The 25,000-nt window shown below is 40.5% G+C and overlaps 1 pseudogene; it reads left to right on the top strand.

Moving 5' to 3' along the window:
* The first annotated feature begins 2,243 nt into the window (after window positions 1-2,243).
* Window positions 2,244-24,991, top strand: LOC116053550 (annotated as a pseudogene).
* Window positions 24,992-25,000: the final 9 nt, after the last annotated feature.

The raw sequence follows: 25,000 nt of genomic DNA, 5'->3' as shown, positions 1-25,000 counted from the left end.
TAATACAAAATACTGACCAAAATGTGTTTTAATCCAGTAACATTAGTCGAACAGCTCCACTGTAGTCAGTATTTAGCTACTGGTGTTGACTGAAACTTGCGGTGCAGCGCGATTTGAAGCCACTGTAGTGGGCGTGGTTTCCTTGGGGATTTGAATATTTTCTAAATAGTTAGCTTTACACTTGGCGACACATTTAGATATAATATTTAGATTTAACATTTAACATTTAGATATGTATTTAAGATTTAGATTTAGATATAATATTTAGATATATATTTAAGATTTAGATTTAACATTTAGATATATATTTTAGATTTAGATATAATATTTAGATTTAACATTTATATATATATATATATATATATATATATATATATATATATATATATAATTTCTGTCTCAAATGCGCTAAATGTGAGGAAAGTGAGCTAAATGTTGAAAATTCATCAGCTAAAAAATTTTAACCGAACTTTTACATTCGGCACCCTATAGGAAAACATTCTGGATCACTGTTACACCACAGTCAGGGATGCTTATCACGCGTCCCCTGTGCTGCACTTGGACACTCTGACCACGTCATGGTTCACCTGATCCCCGCTTACAGGCAGAAACTAAAGCGCTGCAAACCTGTAGTGAGGACATCAAGGAAGTGGACCAGTGTAGCTGTGGAGGATCTCCAGACTTGTTTGGATTCTACTGACTGGGATGTGTTCAGGACTGCTACCAACAGTCTGGATGAGTACACAGAGGCTGTGATGTCATACATCAGCTTCTGTGAGGACTGCTGTGTTCCATCAAGCACCAGGGTGAGTTACAACAATGACAAACCCTGGTTCACAGCCAAACTCGGAAGGTTAAGGCTGACGAAGGAAGACTCGTTCAGGAGTGGGGACAAAGACAGATTTAAAGAGTCAAAATACAAGTTTAGCAAGGCAGTGAAGGAGGTTAAACATCGGTACTCTGAGAAGCTCCAACGCCAGTTCTCAGCTAACGTCTCTGCGACTGTCTGGAAAGGACTTAGGCAGATCACCAACTACAAGCCTAAAACCCCCCACTCCTTCAATGACCCACACCTAGCCAACGACCTGAATGAATTCTACTGTCGATTTGAAAGACAAAAGGACAGTCCTGACACCATCCCCCACGACACCTCCCTACAGCTTCAGCCACTGTGCATCACCTCCACCTCCCCCACCTCAACAGGGTCCTGGGCCCCCCCACCAATGCCCTCCTTAAAGGTCCCCTCCACCTCCACCCCCCCTCCCACCTCAGTGATGACTGTCTCCATCCACGAGAGGGACGTCAACAAACTCTTTAGGAGACAGAACCCCAGGAAAGCTGCTGGACCGGATGCTGTCTCCCCATCCAGCTTGAAGCACTGTGCTGATCAGCTGTCTCCAGTGTTCACAGACACCTCACTGGAGACATGTCACGTGCCAGCCTGCTTCAAGACCTCAACCATAATCCCTGTCCCCAAGAAGCCAAGGACCACAGGACTTAATGACTCCAGACCCGTCGCCCTGACCTCTGTGGTTATGAAGTCCTTTGAGCGCCTTGTGCTTTCACACCTAAAAGCCATCACCGACCCCCTCCAGGACCCCCTGCAGTTTGCCTACAGAGCCAATAGGTCTGTTGACGATGCAGTCAACTTGGCCCTACACTACATCCTCCGACTCCGCAGGAACCTACGCCAGGATCCTGTTTGTGGACTTCAGCCCTGCCTTCAACACCATCATCCCAGCTCTGCTTCAGGAGAAACTCTCCCAGCTTGGTGTGCCTGACTCCACCTGCAGGTGGATCACTGACTTCCTGTCTGACAGGAAGCAGCATGAAAAGCTAAGGAAACATGTCTCCGACTCACAGTCCATCAGCACCGGATCCCCCCAGGGCTGCGTTCTTTCTCCTCTGCTCTTCTCCCTGCACTAACAGTTGCACCTCCAGTCACCAGTCCGTCAAGCTTCTGAAGTTTGCGGACGACACCTCCCTCATCGGACTCAGCAGAGCGTACCAGCATGCAGCAGCAGTGACCAGAGAATCAGGTTTCTCAGACACAGTAGTGAGAGAGAGGGGAGGAGAGAGGAGGCTGAGCCTGATTTCCCTTCAGACACTCCCAGGCTTTAAAGGCCCTGGACTCTCCTTGTTTCTGGATCTCAGCGTACAGGGCCAGTGTGACATACACGGCTCCATTAAACTTATCCCGGGTCCTACCCACCCATATCTGAGGCCAGCTGTCTCCTTAAGAGTTTGCACCTCTGGAGGTTGAACTCATAATATCCCTGGTGAGATCTGTACTTTTGGTAAGTATAACTCTTTTTCCCTATCAAGGAAAAATGCAATTTATAGTTTGTCTGACTCACTCTTTCTTTCTTTAGCTGCTGTTGAATCCAGGCTATGCTGAAGTGATGCTTTGATGTCTCAAATGTCTGACTCTGGTTTTAATTTACTGTGCACACACCTCCCTCCCTGCCACAGTTTGGAGTTATAAATGGATTTCATTGGACTGACATGGCCTATTTACTTGTTTGTTGAATTCTTCACATACTTGTGTGCAGGAAAAATGCAGTCATGAGTAAATATCAGGACACAGATCTCACTGTACAGGGGAAATGTACATTGTTATGTTAGATGAAATAGATTTAAGCTGTTGGTTTTTATGTCTGAGTTGTTTATTCCCAACGTCTATCCTGTTAGATATGCCCATTAGTCATGTCTTTATGTATATGTGTGTGTGGTCAGTGAACTCCCTAAAGAAGTGGCCTTGTGTGACTCATCTCGCCTAAGGAGGGCGCCAATCCAAAACGCTGAAGCATTGCCCCAAAAATAAAACAACATAATGTGACCTAATTGCAGCTTAAAGACCTGCATGTTAAGTATAAAGGAGAGGGGTTTAAACTTTGAATAGTGGAGAATCTGAAAAACTTGGATGGGAAATAAAAATGTCTTTGACATGGCTCTGCAGTGAAAGCACAACACATAAAAGCGCACATCAGTTTATGGAGCAAATAGCTGTGGAAAATTAGCATCACTTTCATGGTCGGTCTGTTTTTTTCAGTAGGAGTGTGATATTAAATTGTGAAGCAACTGTGGATGCATTCCTTGTATCACGTCAGTCATACTGTGGTGAGAACTCGGTTTTTTTTTCCTTAAACTTGCCAGAGGGGGATGGCACATGGGATTTTTTCAGGAGACAATGAACGGAAAGGATAGCTGTCAGGCAGGAATACAGATATCAGGGGTGTGATTCTTCCGGATAACGGGACAATATTGTTGCATGTTGGCAATGCAAGCTGAAGCGATGTAGCAGATGACGTTGAGAAGTTGCAGTGAGGAATATTTTAGGAGCACCATTTTCGGCAGTGCAGAAAGGTAGTGGCCCACACTAACTTAGTGTTGAGCCGGGAAACATTGCTAAAAGAGCTCTACAGCGAAAAGATGTGCTGGGCGAGCCGTCAGTCGGTCGAAGCTAACAGAAGCTAGCTGGCGTAAGCTGACAGCTGACCAACGCTACCAAGTGATCGGCGGAGACAGGGAGTACATGTATTTGAAAGAGTCCGGCAGTTGTGGTAGACGAAGTCGGGATATTGGATGGAGAGTCCACTGAAGTCCACTGCGGTCTGAAGGGCTAATCCTCGCTAGATCACTAGCTAGTCGGGAGGTTGACAGCTAACGTTAGCCAGCTGAAGCTAACAGTCGATCGATGGTGAGTAACGTACGTTACACAGGCTGGCAGCAGCACAGAGTCCAGAGTTGATAAGTATGTGTGTGGGGGGGGGGGTAGAAAGGTGTTGAGAATGACCAACACCTAATCTTAAACTTAGTGTAGCTACTTAATTTGCTACGACCCGATCAGAGGTTACTTAAATTGAGACGTTCAGTCAAAATCAATCATGTCACCTTCAAACGGGATCTCTATTTGCAGGGTTCAGGCTGGACCCTCCCGGTGATCATGCTGCTCTGGGGGACCGGCTGTACAGTGAGAAGCCACTGCTGACCGGCGCAGAGCTCTACCGGAACTCCGACTGCTGTCTGTCCGCGCGGCCGTCTGACGGCATCAGTATTAAATTGAGACAGTTTCATTAGCGGTTAAAAACGTCTCGCGTTAAATAGTGGTCTAATTCGGTACAGTTGGTTTTAACGCCTGATGCGAAGTGTAGGCCTATTAGGAGTACACATGAAAACCCTGAACAAGCAGCGTCGCTCTGCTCTGTCTTTCTGCTGTGCCCCATTCACGTAGTAGTTTTACACTATGTAGATTAAACTCTGCAATTAATCCGCGGTTCACATGTATGTATGAACTGTGGTGGTCCGTTACACTCAAGGCTATATTCAACCTCACTGATTAAGTAGCCTAAGTCAATCCAACAAACAACTGGACTTTAGGGTCAAGTGTTGTTGTATCCGGCCCATTTCCTGGATGTGAAAGCCTCCTTACTGGACTACTGAATATAATAATTATCCATTATATTTTGTATTTTGAATTGTTACCTGCCACCAGAATTTTGTGTTTTTACTTGCAATAAATATTGACATTTTTACCATAAATTGGTGCCTAAAAATGTATCAGAATGCAGGAATTGAAGTCATTTACCCTCAGAATTTCCTGGGGGAGGACACCCAGACCTCCCCCCCCTGCTTTGTGTGTTCCCGCAAAGACAAATTCTGAGCAAGGAAAAACCCTGAAGTATAATCACAGACAGCCATAAAAAACATTTAAATTGCAGAGTTAGAGTTATAACTTAATATGTACAGTGTCAACAGAGAAACACGGACAATTGAACAGACAGTGACAACATACATACTACATACCTACATACTGTAGAGAATGACAGTAACAGCATACAAACGGCATAAATAAAAATTTGTTATAAATGTGTGCTCTTTAAAAAGTAGAAAGCATTGTTTGCCAGTTACATTAAATGTTTAAAAATCCGTAAATGTCCGTGGGTGGGGCTGCATGGGCGTGGTAATGTGGGCTGGTGTGGGTGTGGTAGTAAGGAGAGAGAATAGGAGAAGGAAGTTTGTGTGAGGTGGACCTGGTCACCACAGACCCAAATCTTCTCAGCAGTTGCTACTGTCATATGCTGCACTGTCTCTTCATGTGGCACTATTATTTATATTATAACAAGGTAATGCAATGTGTGATCAAGTGATGACTGATTAACAGTAATGTAAATGCTAAATGCCTATCATGTAAGACTCAATTTCTCCATTTCTTTGCACAAAACTCTCCAGAAAGTGCCATTTAATGGTTTATTTTTTTTTAAAAATGAGGGGGGGAGGGGGCTGTCGCAGCGTCATGGGTGCGCCGTATATTTTCCTGCTTTTTTGTCCTTTGCCAATCACACCTATGAGATATGCAGACTTTAGAAAACCTTCCCTTCCGGAAGTGTTTGAGCCACATTTATCAGTGAACAGTTGAGATAGAAGGAGTCTATTTGTTTTCACTGATAAGCAGCAAGTCTGAAGCAAATTTAGGTCTCTCTACTTTTAATGAGCAACATTATGAGGGTGCAAGGATAGAAGGGTTGTATGATGGTAAGATTGCAAAACACTTAAGAGACAGATTTATGATTTGGGGCTATAGAAAAAAAAGTTGAAATGTTTTATAAAGCAATGGTTTTGTATAACTCCATAGATACAGAGTCGTTTCAACACTTTATTGTAAGGGCCCATATTGTAAAAAGATTTTTTTTAAATTATGAAACAGTCAGATTGCTATACAAATACTGTGAAGAGTATCAAAAACAATCATATTTCGGGGTGGGGGGGGGGCTGGTGCCAGCCCTGCCCCTCTTACAATGACAATGCTGATCTTTAGCAGGTATCATATTCACCATGTTAGTGTACTGTGTTATCATGCTAACATTTGCTAATTAGCACTAAACACAAGCTGAGGCTGATGGGAATGTTGATGGTTTTGCAGGTATTTGGTCATCCAAAGGACTCTATGGGAACCATGAATGTCTGTATTAAATTTCATGTGGAAATATATAAATCTGGTCCAAAATAGAGGACCGACCCACTGACAGATCGACACACAGACATTGCCATCAGGGTTCAAAATTAACTTTTCCATCCACCAGCCAAACGGCCATTGAATGTTCAAATTTTACCAGCCACTCGGTAGATTACCATGGTTTTTTGGCTGGTGAGTGAAGCAATCTACCAGCCGCTTGCATATTTTACCTGCATTTGGCTAGTATGGATGGTGCTAATTTTTAATTCTGATTGCCATCCCAAGGGCCAAGGCATGAGCGTGCCTAACAACAAACAAATTGTTGCAAGATTTTGTAGCGTTTTCATTTCATAATGATCCAAATCAAATTCTTAGAGTGACTGCTGTATGTCTAGTATTGATTTTTATCTGATGAGGCGAGCACAGGCTGCTGGGTGTGTGTGATGTTTCATAGTCAGCACAGGAGTTGAGTAAAGACTGATGGTATGAGTGGATTAAGATTTAAATGCTGACTCGCCCTGAAAATATCTTGGCATTTAGCGCCTTGAGTCTACTACATCCTTGCAGACACTACAGCAGAGAGTCACTTGCCAACATCCCACTACCCAGCTGATTGTCATTTAGTGAGGGAAAGCAGAACAGCTGATTATTGGAGGTGAAAAATGTTTCACATGGATCAGCAGAGAAGTCCTGTATACTGTATGGACAAAGCAAATGGAACTAGTAATGTCCTTCCTAAACAACAACTTCCCTACAATAAGGCACTAACGCAGCTGTACTGAGGTTTTATATCGATTTAAACTTTTTGTAAAAAAGCTTTTACTAAATAAATTTTGTTTGGAAACAGGCAAAAGCATCTGGAACAAGTTTCCGACATCTGCTTCTTTTTATCGGTGCATTTCCATTGGCATGATTCAAGAATAGCGATGGATCCTGGAGGTTCACGTGAGTAAATGTTATTCCCTCAGACTGATGATATAGATTTGTGATGATTTTGCAAGTTGTTTGAAGATGTATGATCTAATGCAGGGGGTTTCAACGTTTTTTAGGCCAAGGACCCCTTAGCTGAAAGAGAGACGGCGCAGGGACCCCCCCACTACATATTAGTATAAAATTGAGTTGCATATTAAGCTGGGCCGACAATAAAGTGTAGGGCAGCCTAAAGCCTTTACACATACCTTTTTGTGGTGCATACAATACTAAGTTATTTAAATAATTATTGACATTCATATGTATACATCATGTTTTAATGTTAAACATACATGTAGCAGTGAATCCTTGAAGCTTCTGTGGATGGCTACCTTAGTGTCTACCTTTCCTACAAGCCAGTAGCATTTCATCAATGCGGTGTAAATTTAAGCTAATACTATGTTGGACTCGTGTTTATGTATATTTTCAGACATATTTAAACGTTTAAACCATAACTTAGGGCCCCCTGCATAACCCTAAGGACCCCCTGCTGAAGATCTCCGCTTTAATGGAAGTTAAGCTCAGCATTAAGTCCATATATCCTAATTAAATCAGTAATGGCAAAACCAATAAAACAATCCTCTCCCTGGCCTGCAGTTCTGATGGTGTGGTATCTCAGGTATGTCGTGACTTTTGACATGTGACTGCAGACATCGAAGATGACCCAGATGTCAAGGTGATGATGGCAGGGTCGATTCTGAAAAAGGTCAAGTCCCGTTCGTGGAAGAAGCAGCGGCATTTCCGCCTTCTGGAGGACGCCATGACGATCTGGTACAAGTCCAGATGGCCAGGGAAAGGCCACTCCACTTGTGAGTACCAAAGCGTGTGCGCATGTTTGCATGCATGACATATAAACTGTTGTTTTATTCCTAATGATCTTCCCTGGTCAATCTCTGAATAAATAAACCACGTTGTACTGTATAATTTAAGACAATATAAATGTAAATGGACTGTATGGACTAGCCCTGCTACGCCGTGCAGTGCCCTGCTACGTTATGCTTCCATGACTTCCAGAGATTGACATGGTTTTATTTCAGTTAGCCTAATAGCTGGTTTGATTTGCATTGAGAGATGATTTTATGGAAAGTACCCCATGCCAATGTCTAGGTATGGTGAAAGGTATGTGATGATGTGGGGCTATTTTAATTCCAAAGGCCAAGGGAAGTATCCTGGATCCATGAAATAACTGGCCTTTAAAAATAAAAATCTGCCTGCCTCTATGGGAATTTAGCACAGGGGTGTACTTACTTATGCCCCCTGTATTTTAAAGAATAACATTTATTTATTTACAATACACTATTCATTCACAAAGAAAATTGGTGTCCTTATAGGTTGGATTTTTCCTCATTTTTTTAAATTAAGGCTTTAAGATCAATTTCCAAAAGATGATTTTTTTATTCCTCTTTTTAGTTAACTTTAGCATGGGCGTATTAACTTATGCTGAGCACTGCAATATGGAAATATTGCCCAGTCCTAGAGCCAGGCTAGCTCTAAACTTTACTTTAACCATCCACTGATCATGTCTCAGTCTCAATTAGCGACGTGGAGGCTGTGCGCGAGGGCCACCAGTCAGAGGTCCTGCAGAGCACCGCTGAGGAGTTCCCCGCTGAGCTCTGCTTCACCTTGGTCTTTCACGGTCGCCAAGGCAACCTGGACCTTGTGGCCAAGACGCCCGAGGAAGCCAAAGCCTGGATCGAGGGAGTGCGCAAGCTGATTCACAAGGCTCAAACGATGGATGAGAAGGAGAGGCAGGACCAGTATCCTTTTACTGTAGCACTGTGTTCATGGTATGAAAAACAAGTGTTAAATCTGCTGTTAGCTGATATCAAACACTGGCTTTTCTCTGCACAAAGCTTCAAGAAGTCTTGTGAAGTGCATATCATTCTGAAAAAATGTCAGGTAATGGATTGAAGGTTTATTTATAAGCCTACAAAAAATGTAGTTTGATCTAGAGCCAAACAATTGGAGTGACATACACTGTATGATTCTTACACTTTAAAAAATATTCCTTTAATTGTGTTCATTGTTTTTCTATAGAAAAAAAATCATTCTGTGCGAACAGGTTTTAGATTGGTGGTTATTTATAATTTGACGTACTGAGTGTGACTGTTAGTTTGATCTCTTGTTTATGGGAAATGTAGGTGTGTGTAGGTTTGCACATGCATATGTAGCCCATGTGAGCATGGATAAGTGTTGCATATTGATGTGATTTTACATATATTATTGTAATGGAATATCTGTGATATAATGGGTATGTATTGTGTGTCTAGTGTGGACCCCAGGAAGAGTTGCTGACTGCTACGGCATCAGCTAATGGGGATCCTTTTAATAAACAATGAAACAAAAATGGAAAGTAATGGAAATAAAACATGAATGGAGATGACCATGCCTTTTTATTTATGAATGAATATGATGATCTTGGAAAAACAGTCAATGAGTGTAATCAAGCCTGGTCCAGTATGGTGCGGAAGCTAGGTAACTTTTTTTTCGCTCATGTTACTTAACCAGATAACAACAACAACAAAAGAAAAAAAAGTTTTGCTCTACCCATGAGATTATTTTATCCGTGGGGTTTTCTAATAGAACTCTCCAGCTGATTGTAACTGTACGTTTTTTATTTTTATTTGAATTGTTGTTCCACAACACTTGAGCTGGCGTTTCCCTCAGTATCCTCTCAGGTGGGTCCGTGACTGGTTTCTGAAAGCTGACAAAAACAAAGATGGGAAGATGAATTTCAAAGAGGTGCAGACACTGCTGAAGATGATGAACGTGGAAATGAATGAGGACCATGCTTTGCATCTGTTCACGGTGAGCTATGAACCTCTTTAGATTGGTAGTTCACTTGTTGCTGCAGTGCATCTGTCTTAGGGCTGCACAATGAATTGCAATTGTATCGAAATCGCGATATGGACTAGTGCGATATCCAAATTGTAGGGGCGGGGCTGCAATATCCAAATTGTAGGGATGGGGCTGCAATATTTGTTAGGCAAAATATGTGTCAAACCATTCTGAATTAAGTATTGTGATGCTGCAGAGATGTCCCGTCCTAAAAATCTTTTTTTGGTACAGATTCTGGCAAAAATCACACTATAATCTTTTTTATTTTAATATTTTTCAAGGAAAATGAGAATAATGATACAAAAATGATCATTTCCTCCAGTATCGTAAATCATATCGCAATTGCAATGTCAGTCAAAAGAATTGCAATCAGATATTTTCCTCATATCATGCAGCCCTAATCTCTCTCTCAAACATCTTTCATAAAATTGATGTGGAGTGAGAAATTTATATTTATTTTAGTTTTTTTTGGGTATGTGTGTGTATGTTTGTGGGTGTATACATGCATGTGTATGTATGTGGGCGTGGATAAGTGTTGCATATTGATGTGATTTCTACATATATTATTGTAATTGGATGTCTGTTATATAATGGGTATGTATTGTGTGTCTAGTGTGGACCCCAGGACAAGTAGCTGACTGCTACGGCATCAGCTAATGGGGATCCTTTTAATAAACAATAAAAACATATTTAAACAGTGCAACAAAGAAAGCTGATGCTTTATTTCCACAGAGGGCTGACAAGTCTGAGAGTGGCTCTTTGGAAATCGAGCAGTTTGTCCATTTCTATAAGATGCTGACACAGAGGGATGAAGTGCGGAAGGTGTTCAAGGACTACTCTGGAGATGGAGAGAATTTACTGTTGGAGGAGCTGGAGACCTTCCTGAGCGTGGAGCAGCACGAGGGAGGGCAGAGTTACCAGCTCGCCAAGATGCTGATCGACCGCTACGAACCATCTGAATCAGGTAAACATGGCCGGTGGTGGAATATAACCAAGTACATTTACTCAAGTAATGTATTTAAGTACAAATTTGAGGCACTTTTCTTTTCATGCCACATTCTACTTCTACTCCACTACATTTCAGAGAGAAATATTTTTTGTGATACTTTTTTTTTATTAGCACCTTCAGACAAATTTTGTGTGACAGGTAATAGCAGATGGTGCACAGAACAGATAAACACAAATTGAACAAGGCAAGGCAAGGCAGCTTTATTTGTATATCACATTTCAGCAACAGGGCAATTCAAAGTGCTTTACATAAAACATTAAAGAGCAGCGCTGAGCTATCATTTTCTTGGTTGCAGTTGAGCCGGCTAGCCAAATTTTACTCTGTCTCCCAAGCAGGTGTAATTTAGAATTGTCATTAAGTAAAAAAAACAATCGGGTCAGTAGGAATTCGACATCCTATCACATCAGATATTATTGATGTTGTTTTTCAGAGAGAAATATTGTACTTTTTCTTCCACAACATTCATCTGACAGTTTTAGTTACAAGTTAATATTTTATATATTAAACTTCCCAACAATATATAGGCTTACAAATCTTGCTGAAATGATTAGTACATTAAACACTTAGTTGATTAACAGAACTGTTTTCATCGTTTCCAGTTTATTAAAATGTGAGGACATTGCGTTATTTTACATGTAATCCTTTAAATACATTTTCCTGATGATACTTACATACTTTTACTTAGGTAACATTTTCAATGGAGGATTTTTACAGTGTGGTAGGCCTTTTAGTACTTTTACTTGAGTAAAGGGTCTGAATACATCTTCCACCAGTGGCTATACTCTGGTTTGTGAACTAGCTGAAACATGCATATTATTGATGCTTTATGAGGACTCACTGTACACTCTTTAGGTTTAGTTTGTCAAGTCAAGTGGAACCAAAGGAAGTAAGTTCTTATCTGAAACCCAAGTCGAACATAAAGATAGTCAGTTGGGTTATGAAGCATTCATTTACATGCAAATAAACCGGTCCAACCTGAATATACACCCCATCTGCACAAGCTCTAATGTTAGCTCGTGTTTTGACATGTCTGCACTCACTTACTCAAGTACTGTACTTTTTAAATTTAAATTTTTTTTACTTTTAAAATTTGAGGTACTTTACTTGAGTCTTTTCTTTTCATGCCACTTTCTACTTCTACTCCTACACTACATGTCAGAGAGAAATATTGTATTTTTTACTCCACTACTTTAATCTGACAGCTTTAGTTACTAGTTACTTTACAAGTTAAGATTTCTCCACACAAAACACATGTAGTTTATAAAATATGATGTTTTATTATAAATTAAACTACCCAACAATATTTACGGCCTACAAGTCCAGCTGAAATGATTGGACCATTAAACACTTAGTTGATTGACAGAACAGTACTTTTAATACTTTAACTAAATTTTCCTGATGATACTTACATACAGTACTTTTACTTAAGTAACATTTTCAATGCGGGACTTTCACTTGTAACAGAGTGTTTTTACAGTGTGGTATTAGTACTAAAACTTCTTCCACTACTGGAGATGGCTGTGACTGACAGCAGTGCATCTTCATGTCACACATGATTTCTGTGGAAAGCCTGGACCTCATTAGGAGTTGCCCAGTTGCACTACTGCCCTGAAATACAGCAGCACATGATTGATGCAATAATAGGAACGTGCGCTAATGTTAAATATGTATTGTGCATAAATATTTAATATTCCTTACTTTCACGTAAGTAACATTTTCAATGCGGGACTTTTACTTTGATACAGAGTATTTTTACAGTGTGGTATTAGTACTTTTACTTAAGTAAAGAATCTCAATACTTCTTCCACCTCTGCCTGCGCTGCCTCTTGATCTGTGGCTACTAAAGTCCTCTGTGCAGCCAAGAAGCAACGCATCATGTCGTTAGATGGCTTCCAGAGCTACCTGTGCTCACAGGAGGGCTCCATATTTAAACCTAAGCATCTGGATCTTCACCAGGACATGAGCCAGCCACTTAGCCACTACTTCATCTCCTCCTCACACAACACCTACCTCCTGGAGGACCAGATTCTAGGACAGAGCAGCCTGGAGGCATACATCAAGTAAGGGCTGCTGCACGCACAGCATGCAACACCCTTTATTCTTAGTACGCGCTTTAAAGTCCCATCTTATGCTAATTTGAGGTTCATACTTTTAGGTAGGTATTTTAGGTTTCTACTAGAACATGCGTACATGCTTTAATGTTCAAAAAACATATTATGTTTTTCATACCGTCTATCTAAATAAACCTGTATTGATCATCTGTCTGAAACACTGTTTTAGCGTCTGTCTCTTTAAGTCCCCCTCTCGAAAAAGCCCAGTCTGCTGTGATTGGTCAGTGTTACCGGGTCTTCCACATCTGTGCTCTTGGAGTCTCTTCACCATCATTGCAGCTGGGGAATGACTGTAACGGCACTGTAGCAGCACTTTCTACCTATATATATATTTATATTACTGCAGAGTTACTTTTTTGACCACCACCACTGTGGCAGTCAAATTTTTAGATCCACCTGGCCACAGGGACTGTTAACGCAGCCGACTTTTTTTTGTTATTTTGCGCATAAAGGTGAAAAACAGAATTGCTTTGACTCTAGGATCCTTCCTGTCCTATTGATGGTAAGCCTGACTCAGAACATTGCGCCGTCATCACGTTCTGTTAGTAGGGGGCCCGGCCTTGTATATCCGCGATAGGGGGGCCGCAGTTGTTGGCACGTTACTCCAGGCGTCTATTAAGAATATGAGAATTACTGCAGGAAATCAGGATGGCCTATACTCGCACCACAGCAACAAACACTGTGAATGCGGACCAGACCACATGAAATTTTTTTTGTATAGTTCTTCAAAATAAAAAAATAAATAAAAAGGAAACTTGTTTGGAGAATAATACTTTACTATTAATTACTTATTCCTCTGGGCTGAGATTAAATATTCTAGAACCTTACGCAAAGGCCTCAGGACTGTGCAAATGTTGGTAAAATATGAAAAAGGCTGGTGGATTTTAAGACACAAAATAATAATTTACTATGGATGAATCAAATATAACATAATCTGTCAGTTGTCAGTGGCTTGTTTGATCTTTACATTGTTAGTTAATTTCCTATCGCTGGCCCTGCACACATTCTACGGTTAATAAAGTACTTATGGGACTTTACGCTTATCATTGCACTTACAATAACGTCGCTTCCTCAATTTTAGTCGTCCGTACGTCTCATCTGCGTTTTTTTTCCGCTCCACCGGTGTGATTGGTGTATGTGGTGTGTGTGTGTGTGTGTGTGTGTGCTTTGCGTGCGTGTGTTTGTGTGTGTCGTGTTGTGTTTGTGTGTGATTCTGTTGTCGCCGGTCAGCTGGGGGAAACTTAGCAGTTCCCCGCCCCTGCCGAGAGCCTACAATTTGAACAGCGCTGATGTTGATGGTAACAGGTTTGGGCGAGACGGTCTGAAAATGTTTTTGCATGGTCTTTCGCTGTATGGTTTTGTTGTAATGTGAGATGTTCGAGTCACACAACACACACGGCTCGCTTCATATCAGAAACTATGAATTAATTTGACCCTTTCTCACTCGGTCCTCGGGCTTAGATAATGTCAGTGTCGCACATGGGCACGCTTGGATTGTTGAGTACGGAAAATCGATTAGTGGGCCCCGCTGTCAATCAATTGTACCTTCCATGATGCTGGCCCTGATTGGACCAGCTCGTAACAACGCGCGTGTACCCTGCTTACCGTAGTTACGAGTCTGGAATCACTCAATTCCTCATTGGCTACCGCGCCAATGGGGCTTTAGATTGATAATTTCCGCCGCCAATCACAAAAGTTACCCGCATTTGGCGGTTGGGTCGTGCCAATTTTCATGCCTCTGTATATATATAATATATATATATATATAGTAGATTATAGGGTTTGTGACATCACAACCGTGTGGAAGACAGCTTGTCTAAAGCACCGGTTTCTAAATACAGAATGTGTCCATTTGTCTGTGGATGAGCATTTTGATACTGGTTAAACAGTATTTCTATAGCACCTCGACCTGCTTAAGCCTATAAAAGACATGGCAATCTCACGCTTTACAATATGGGATCTTTATTGAAACCAGAGGATAGGCAATCACAGTAAAGTGAATTTAGTGTATTTATCAGAGTTGAGTGACCAACTTGACAGAAGTTGACTTTCTTAGCTAAAATTAAAGGTGTGTGTGTGTGTTGTGTGTGGGTGTGTGGGTGTGTGTGTGTGTGTGTGTGTGTGTGTAGGGCCCTGAAGAGAGGGCGTGCCGTTGTGTAGAGGTGGACTGCTGGGACGGCAGTGATGGTGAACCCATTGTGTACCATGGTCCACTGGACTTCCAGGATTCTTTTTAGAGATGTAATTTCAACTCTGAAGGAATACGCCTTCAAGGTGAGCAGCACTAGCACTATTTGCTTATAAGGGTTGCTTACTCAAATAACAAAGAAACCAATTTCATCATTACTCCTAACGGTATTTATGGAATTATAGGTTAATAGAATGATGCCATTGAAAGTGAATAATACCAATGCCATATGTAAAAAAAGAAAGAAACAAGTAGAATATTTTAAAAGACATTAAACTTGTTCCCAGTAATTTCTGGTCTCAGTGATTGGAGCTTCCTGTCACTCAAGGCTTACATGGCCAAATGTGTAAGTCTGATTGCTTCTATAGTAACATGTCTGGGACCTGCACAAATGTTACTACATTTTAACTTAAAGTATGTATGAAGAGTGAAAATGTGGAAATAGGAGCAAGACTTATTTGTAGAAGTTTTTAAAACTCCTCTCCTCCTCTCCATTTAGCTGTGATATCGCCCTCTCTAGCTCTGAACATTACATCCAATACACACTTATGTAAAAAAAATTGAGAAGGGCATTTTTACTAAGCTTCAAAGAAGGTGGAGTATTTTTTAAGTTTTAATATGATTTGAAAGTTGAATAATACCCGTAATGTATAAAAGATGTGAGACATTTTAAAGTTTGAATGGAGTTTCTAGCTGAAAGCATTTTTGGGCAGACATGGGGGACTCGAGTCACATGACGCATGATTTTAGGACTTGAGACTTGCTTGATAAACATTCATAAAAGACTCGACTTGACTTTGACTCAATATTCATGACTTAAGACTTGACTTAGACTTGAGTCAAATGACTTGAAATTAATTGATTTTCTGTTTAATAAATATATATTTTTTCCCCTCTGATATTGAGGAGGAGTTAACTTTACGATTTTGCACTGAAAATAATAAAGTTTGGCTATAAGGATTACACATCTGACCAGGCAAAGAAGAACCAAACTGTCTGCAGTACAACAATTTCCAACGTCAACCACCACCACGTCAAATTTAATCAGACACTTTAAATCGGGAGAGATTCGGGTTCCAGTCCCCATATTCAGCTGAACCACTATTTGGACGTTTGTGATGGACAGAACTCCCTTCAGTTTTGGGTCATGAATAAGCACACCCTCCCCTCTTTGTTCAAGGTGGCTGCAAGAGCGAATAAAACTAGGCACACACATACATACATATTACACACAACACAAACTGCACTCTCGTTCTCTCTCTCTCTCTCTCTCTCTCTCTCTCTCTCACTCTCTCTTGCACGCACGCACACACGCACGCACGCACGCACGCACGCACGCACGCACGCAGACATAAATATGTGAATAAAGCTAGGCACACATACACACCCAACACACTCTGCACTCTCACAGACATGCACATACACACATTCACTCACCAATATTAATAACCTTTCACTCACTCTCTCACACACGCACACATTCACTCACAAATACACTGACAAATATGAACATATGCTATCCATTCCATGTGATACATACACTGAGTCAATCTCTCCAAATTACGCAACGGTGGTGGGATTCAGCTACTCTTAAAGAATGTTGTTTTTTTCTTTAAGAGAAGGAAAGGTTAAAGGATGTGTTTCTGTCCCATAAAAGTGAGGCATGTTTGAAGAATATTATTTGAAACCATTATACTTGAATTGTTTGAATGAATTATATGATTTGATGTCATGTTTGAGGCATATTGAACAAATATGTATGCTGTGCTTTTATCTGTATAAATTTAAACTGTTCAGATGTATGTGGCTTGGAGGCAATGCCTTTTGAATATTGAGTAGGGTAAAATGCAAATAAAACTCCAGCAGTTCATAACCACTGTCTTTAGCTTGTTTAAAAATGGAAACTTTTGTATGACTTGACTTGACTTGACTTGCTTGACCAAAGCTATGACTTGACTTGCTTGATTGTCACAAAAATGACTTGGACTTGCTTGAGACTTGAAGGTTAAGACTTGAGACTTACTTGTGACTTGCCCATGTGTGACTTACTCCCATCTCTGTGAATGGGTATGCAATGAAAAAGTATGAAAAAGTGTGCAAATGTATAGATTTTGAACAATTTCCTAGAAAACATTGAATATTTCTGAAAGTATGAAAGATATGAATATGACAAGTAATAGCACACATGTCCTAAATGAGCTGAATGTTTGAATGAGGTTTCTACATAGAGAAATGTGGAAGGTGTTAAAAGGCTACTGAGATATAAAAATGAAGAGAATTGTAGAAGAACATTGTGGTTGTGAATGCTTATAAGACAGAATAATAATAATAATAATAATAATACAGATAAGCTTTAAAAGCCAGTATTGTGTCTTTTCTTTCCTGTTTGATAGGCATCGGACTTCCCAGTCATTCTGTCTATTGAGAATCACTGTGGTGTGGAGCAGCAGACAGTCATGGCCCAGCACCTTAGCAAAATCCTGGGTGACACACTACTGACCACCCTTCTGGATGGGCAGGTCCCTCAACAGCTTCCTTCTCCACAGGTTACAATCTGTTTGGGTTTTGTTCATATATACACTTCAGAGGGCGAGGCACCGAGGGATTCATTTTTATTTTTTTTAACCAATTGTGGCAGGCAGTTAAGTTGCGGGCCCTGTTAACCAGTGTTACCCAAAGATGCTGACAACACAACACTGCTAATTTCACCCAAGGAAATAATGTCTACTTCAGACCTCAGCTTACCAGGACTAGCAACTCAAATGCATTCAGATTTGTTATAGGCAGGAGACGTGGTTCCATTAATGAACCTTTATCACAATAAGCAAATTACCACATTAACAACAGTGAAATTCTAAGAAAGCCTTATGTTAGTATTTAGCTCAAAGCACTGCTGTTTCTAAGTAGAGCTGTTGCGGCTGTAAGCAGTCCAACAAAGTGCTGCTGCGAGGGACTAAACTCTGAGAGATGCATAAACACACTGTGACGCGCTCAGGTTGTATTGCAATGATTTATTCCTCCACACGTGAAATACAACTAGCACTGCAGTTACCAAATGTAAAGTTACTTTGGGAGTCGAAATAAGTGTGTTAGTGCGGCGGTCAACAGAAAGTGTTCGCTCCCAGGCTCACCCCCTCTCTGTCAAAGCCCAAAAAACTCAGGTGAAGCAAACAAATATGTTATCACTTCCGCTCAAACCGCGATGATAACGTCCACCACCTACAATATAAGTGCCCAATATAATAATCAATAAATAATATAAATGAGACCATAAACAACATACAATATGTGGCTCCTACAAGAGCCATACAGAGTCTTGTTTCATCTTAAAATAGTGTAGTGTGGCTTTTACATGCTGTTTATATATTGTAGTTTTAATGTGAACACCTCATTTTGGTGATTTTGAGGTCTCCCTGGACCCTACTTTCCAATGTATTTGTGTCAAAGGGAAATTGGTCAAGAATAAAGCAAGACCACTGCAGTTGGCAGCGGCGAAAACAAGCTATAATATTACGTTAATGGGCAATTGCGCAACTTCAATTTTGTGTCTGAGTGACAACATTCAGAAAAGAATCCCTACAGAGATAGACCGTTTTGTTAAAGGGTAAGATCCTTTTTGTTTAACATGAAACATCCCCGAAATCGCTATCGCCAAACCCACCAGACTCCATGTAAATAAGTGACGAAACTGGACGAACATCTGAAGAAATGAGAGAATGAGAGAAAATGAGCATAATATGAGCACTTTAAGTTACATGTTTCATGGTTATGTTACATTTATTCATGCATTAAAGGGATAGTTCTGATTTTTTGAAGTGGGGTTGTATGAGCTACTTCTCCATAGTCAGTGTGTTAGCTACAGTAGATGGAGGTCAGCACACCCCCAGTTTAGAGAAGCAGGCACGAGTACTGACACAAGCTGAGCATTATACTGCTGTGGACAGGGGCAGCAACTAAATGTATTGTATGAAACTTAGGTATAATTTAGAATATAGACATTTTAAAGATGAATGGTTTGTGTGTGGCCTGCTCTGCATCTACCACTGAAAGCATAACCATAGTATAAATTCCAAACTCTCTTCCATTAGAGCACTTACGGCAATCAATGCTAACTTGAAGTAATGGCAGATCAATCCTGCGATGAATTCCATTGAGGATTTTGGCAATTAAATAGGTGCAATGCTGCGTTTAGTTGGGAGACAGCAAAGTGCAGGAAGATGGACCACCTTCATGAGCAGTCTGGGTACTCAGCCCATTGAACTAACATGAATGAATGGGTTTCTTTATCTAACTGGGTTAAATGAAGTTCTTAAATCTACTCATTTGTACTTTCAAATGAACAGACAAATACTGCAAATAAAGTGGAGTCGATTATCACGTACAGCATGCAGACAAACAGCTCTCACCGATCTGTGCCTGTGTTGGTGTTCATTCCAGGAATTGAAAGGCAAGATTTTGCTGAAAGCCAAGAAGCTTAACAATCCAGAAGACTGTCTCGATGGAACCCAGACAGATGAAGTAAGCGACGAAGAAGCAGAAGATGCAGAGAGCCCGTCTACAGGGAACCCACCTGCTAGGAAGGTACATCAACCTGATACTTTATGAGATCTTAGATCCCTTAATGTTGGATTCAAGAAAGCGACTTTATTTCTTGTAGCATGATTTGACCATGCTTCTTAAATATACATGTTTTCCTTTACAGATAGTGGAAGTAGAGAAGACAGGGAATGCTATAAAAAGTGATTGTAAATCAAGACAGAAGCATATGGAGCTTGATTGTAGAGAGAGACAGGAAGCTGGGTTGGGACATAAGAGACAGCGAGGCGAGACTGGAGTAGAAGAAGGGAGATGGTGAAAAGAAACAGGAAACTTATTTAAAAGAAGACAGATATGGGAGAAAGAAAACAGCATCCAATGTCCGTTGCCTTAGCTGTGGGAAAAAAGCTCAGTGTCCTCTGAGGAAATAGCTATTAGAAAATATCTAAATTATTAGAAAAAAGTTGGAAGTAAGAAAACAGATACCTGTTTTTTAGTCCACAAATAAACAAAAACTGTTAAAATAAAATGTAAAAATGCATCAATAAAGTAATACGTACCTAGGAATGTGTCCCAAATTGAAATAAAACAGCTGTAGCTGACAGAAAATGGACATTTTCCTTGAAAATCAACGACAAGCATGTTAACATCACTAATAAATACTCAGTAATTAGCTCAATATTTGTATACAAATATATACAACTGATACAGTATGTAGTGCTGAGTAAAAAAATACTCCGTACTTTGGTCCGTATGGGGACTTGAACCAGTGACCCTCCGCTTCTCAGCCCACCTTCCTGCAGACTGAGGTACTGCCACCTGCATATATATCTGCATAATAATATCCACATAATAGTGTAATAATTGCTGATATTGAGTGAAAAAAAAGTAAAGACAACACTTGAATATGTCCGTATCAGAGGAATGAAACCAGATGGAAGCTGCTTATTTAAAATAGTTGCAAATTTTCATGCAAATATTAGAAGATATTGGAAACCCCTTGATACTGTATGAAGTGTATGTATCTATTGCTTTGCATGGGTTCATAAAGAAGTGACAAATAAGGTCAAGACTCATATCATCATCAGATAGTTATGAATGAGATAGTTAGGAAACATCATTTTTTCCTGTTTTTAATTTGAATAAAAGCATGCTCATTTATAACTACTGTAGTTGTTGTTGTGGTGTGGTTACATCATGATAATGTCCTGGCAATTACGTGTAAATTCCCAAACATTCATTACGCAGCTCTTACCTTACAATGATGCAATACTTTACACCAAACAAGTTCCACATTTCTGATATTGTGGGAAATAAATAAATAAACCAAACTTATTTTAGTCTAGTAACTTGCTATTTTGTTTAAATTAAGGACAAATTAGTTTGCAATTATTGCTGTATTTTCCGGAACTTTTCCCCCCCACTATTTTGTTGCAGTTTGTTGGTTGTGGACAAATTACCAGGTCATTATTATTGACTCACTAGCCTCTAATTTACAGGGATACGGTGACCCATAGCTGCTCACCCCTAGATGTTATTAATGTTTTAAAGTGATGGCAATAGGATTTCTTTGTTGATTAATTTTACATTTTATTTGCCCATTTTGCAGAAGTCCAAACTGTCCAAGGAGCTGTCGGACTTGGTGGTTTACTGCAAGAGTGTGCACTTCCGTGACTTTGAGCATGCTCGTTCAAACGCCAAATGCTATGAGATATCCTCGTTCTCTGAGAAAAAGGCCAAGGCGCTTGCTAAGGATGAAGGTACATGAACATGAAGGGAACAGTGGACAACTTTAAAATCTTAAGTGCATTTCATATCCCTCAGATAAAATAATATCTGTTTCATGACTATAAAATGTTATCCATGTGTTACAAAGTAGTATCTTTCTTTTGACATTTTTATATTATTTATAACTGTCCCTGAGTCATAGATAGAGGAACACGTAGCTTCTCTGTGTTCATGCTGTATCAGGGGTCTCCAACATGTAGCTTTCCAGTAGCTCGCCAATAGGTTGACAAACTGAGACACAAAATGACCATCATATTAAAAGTGAGGTAGCTAACTTTGTGGGCCACAGAAGTGAAATGTGGTAATGTTTTCTTGGACCCTGATGGGAATATTTTCAGTGATGTAGCTAACTATGTGGGCTAAAAGAAATGTAAAATAAGTCATGCACCTTGACGTGAAGTGAAGATTTTTCATAAGCTTTGGTTATTGCAATTTCATACGTGTACAAACAGTAGCTTCACTCAGCTTATGTGTGCTATGTAATTAAATGTGAGCGATGTGATGCATGTAGCTCTTGGCCACTTCAGTAGCCCTTAGATGAAGTACGGTTGGAGACCCCTGTGCTATAGAAATAGAGTGGCTTTATTCTCTTTAAACCTCTCCTCAGGGACAGATTTTGTGCAGTACAACACACGTTGTGTTAGAGTGTAAGATGCTTTGTGTTTAACAAAAAAACATCCCCATAATCGCTATCGCCAAACCCACCAGACTCCATTTGGACAAAAACATAATGATAATAATTTTATCATGATAAAACACACTTCATTCAAAGTCGACAGAAAGTCGATCAAAAGTTGCACTGGTTTGTCTTTCCACAGTTTCAACAATCACTAATTAGTTTGAAATAAACCCTTAATTCACCCTAGCCATGTGCCGATATGCTGGATCTAGATCTGTACACGCTAAACAATTCTGGTGGGTTTGGCTATTTATGTTAAATTATTATATTATTTACAACTGTACCTGAGAATGGGTAGAGGAACACGTTTCTCTGTGTTTACGCTATAGAAATTGAGTGGCTTTATTAACTTTAAACCTCTCCTCAGGAACAGATTTTGTGCGGTACAACACTCGGCAGCTGAGCAGGATCTACCCCGGTGGCATCAGGGCCGGTTCCTCTAACTACAACCCCCAGGAGATGTGGAATGTGGGCTGCCAGATAGGTGAGGGGAAGGGTGATGTCCCCCTCTGCTGGTTACACCAAACTTACTTATAAACTTACTTACCTCTGAAATCCCCGATGTCCCCTGTTTCCAATCTTAATGAGTGTTCTGATGGCCACAAACAAGCAATTTCATGTATTATTTCAGCCACGTGTATTGAAGTGCTTTCAGGATCAGAAAGACTGAATTGTGCTTTTGATACTTAGGATTCAGGGTATGGATGTATACAGGGTCAGTGCTGTCAACTGAGCCATTTGGTTACAGTTTAATCTGCCAAATATGAGTAGCACTTAACATAACATACAACTTTAACATAAGATAGTGCTGTCGCTGCTGGATGAAAACCTTGTATATTCCCAATGCAAAATCAAAATCAAGAAAGGACAAATAAAGGCTCTTTTTGATTTGGTTGTTGGTTTCAAAAGCCAAACTTGTCACAGAATCTTCCTAACCCAAAGAAAGGCACACACTCCAGGGAAATGCATAAATATAATGTATAAATCATAATTGACAGTAGACAGTGATAGCAAACATGGTCCCCAGCCAAAATTGAACCAGGAACATTGCAATATGGTATGTAGCTTATATCACTATTTGAACATGGAAATAACCATGTGACAATTTTTGACATGTGGCCCTAATCCTCTTCCGTAAAGGCCAGGCACAGAGCAGCTGGAGCAGTTTAACAGGACAGATGTTTCCTGTCATCAGGACTAAACCGATGCCGTCTGTTCTGGATGAAAGGCTGGACTTGTCACATGAACTTTGATAGCTAGATAGAATACTCTGAGTCTAGGAAATCATGGGATACAGCCTGCCAAGAAACAGCACAGTAAATTGCATTATTTTCCTTCTCCGTCTTTCCCAAAGTGGCTCTGAACTTCCAGACAGCTGGTCTGGAAATGGACCTGAATGATGGGCTGTTCAGGCAGAACGGCTGCTGCGGCTACGTCCTCAAGCCTGACTTCATGAGAGACAGTAACACTCAGTTCAGTCCAGACAAACCCGAGGAGCGGCAAGGCTACAAACCCCTCCGCTTATCCATACAGGTTCAAAACTGCACAACAGTAGTTTGTTTGTCAGTGTGTGAATTTGAGGCAGGGTGTTGCAGAAAACTAGCATGAAAACCACTGAATAACAAAGAAAAAAGACACAAATTGTTCTTCTGTGCAAGTACAGTACAGTGGTGTCTGTATCTAATAGGTAAATATGTGTGTGTGTTCATCAGGTGATAAGTGGGCAGCAGCTACCAAAGGTGAATCAGAAAGAGGGCTCTATTGTAGACCCCCTGGTCAGAGTGCAGATCTTTGGAGTGCCAGGGGACCAGCGCGTGAAAGAGACCCCTTACATTAACAACAACGGTGAGTTTTCTCTGTACAGATAATATGTGTATTTCATTTATATAGATAGTTTTGATGTTATAAGAGCCAGGATGTAAAAGAAAAAAGTACTTGTTGTTGCTTATTGCTCTTCTGCATGTGTGCATGTTAAAAAAAAAAAAAAGAGGCTATCATTCTGTGTTGCTTGGCTGTTTTGTTGCTTGCTCATGTGTATACTGTTGATGTATTAACGTACTGTCTTACTGCTTCCCGTTGCTCTGCATGTCTTCTCAAGGAGGCTTATTTTGTTGCTGTTGCTGTCTTTATGGCATCTTGTTGTCTTCTGTCCGTACATTTTAACCCATAAAATTGTCTAGCCGTTTCCTGTTGCTCTGGTCTCAAAACATCTGGCCAAAGGAGTTGAAAATCAGCCGGATGGCTAACACTGGCACATTCACAGAAATGGTGAATGTGTTGAATGTTAATATGCCTTGTCCTTGAAATGAAAGTACAAAGTGCAAGTGTGAAACCTGCAAGATGAATTGAAAAATAATTGTGCAAATAAAAGTCCCATCCCAGTTGGTCGTACTCACTGCTCTACTGCCCTCTACCTGCAGGTTTTAACCCAGTGTGGAATGAAACTTTACATTTTGACATCCACACCCCCGAGTTGGCCCTGGTTCGCTTTGAGGTGGAGGACCACGATAAGGCGTCCAGGAACGACTTCATCGGACAGTTCACTCTTCCGTTGACGTGCATCCAAGAAGGTGAGCAAAGAGACAGCTCGCTGCAGTATTTATTAAATATGTACATTCAATCATATGTTGCATCACATACCAGATGCAGGAGAACTGAATACCACTCTCTTAGAAAGCTTTTTCTTCACCGAAGTCTTCTCAACACCTTTCCCCTTCTCAGGATATCGTCACATACATCTCCTCTCCAAAGATGGAATAGCTATCCCTCCCGCCTCCCTCTTTGTCAACATCAGCATCTCAGCGCTCACATGAAGAAGTCATATCTGAGGATATGAAGCCAGAGGCGCTCCTGTGTCTTTATTGGGCTGATGAAGGATGCATACATGATGCACCAATACTTTTATCAGATATTGGGCATTTGCCTG

Source organism: Sander lucioperca, chromosome 8 (assembly GCF_008315115.2).
Source record: "Sander lucioperca isolate FBNREF2018 chromosome 8, SLUC_FBN_1.2, whole genome shotgun sequence".
NCBI classification, from domain to species: Eukaryota; Metazoa; Chordata; class Actinopteri; order Perciformes; family Percidae; genus Sander; species Sander lucioperca.
Note: the sequence above shows the minus strand (reverse complement) of the source record. Positions and strands in the feature narration are given on the sequence as shown.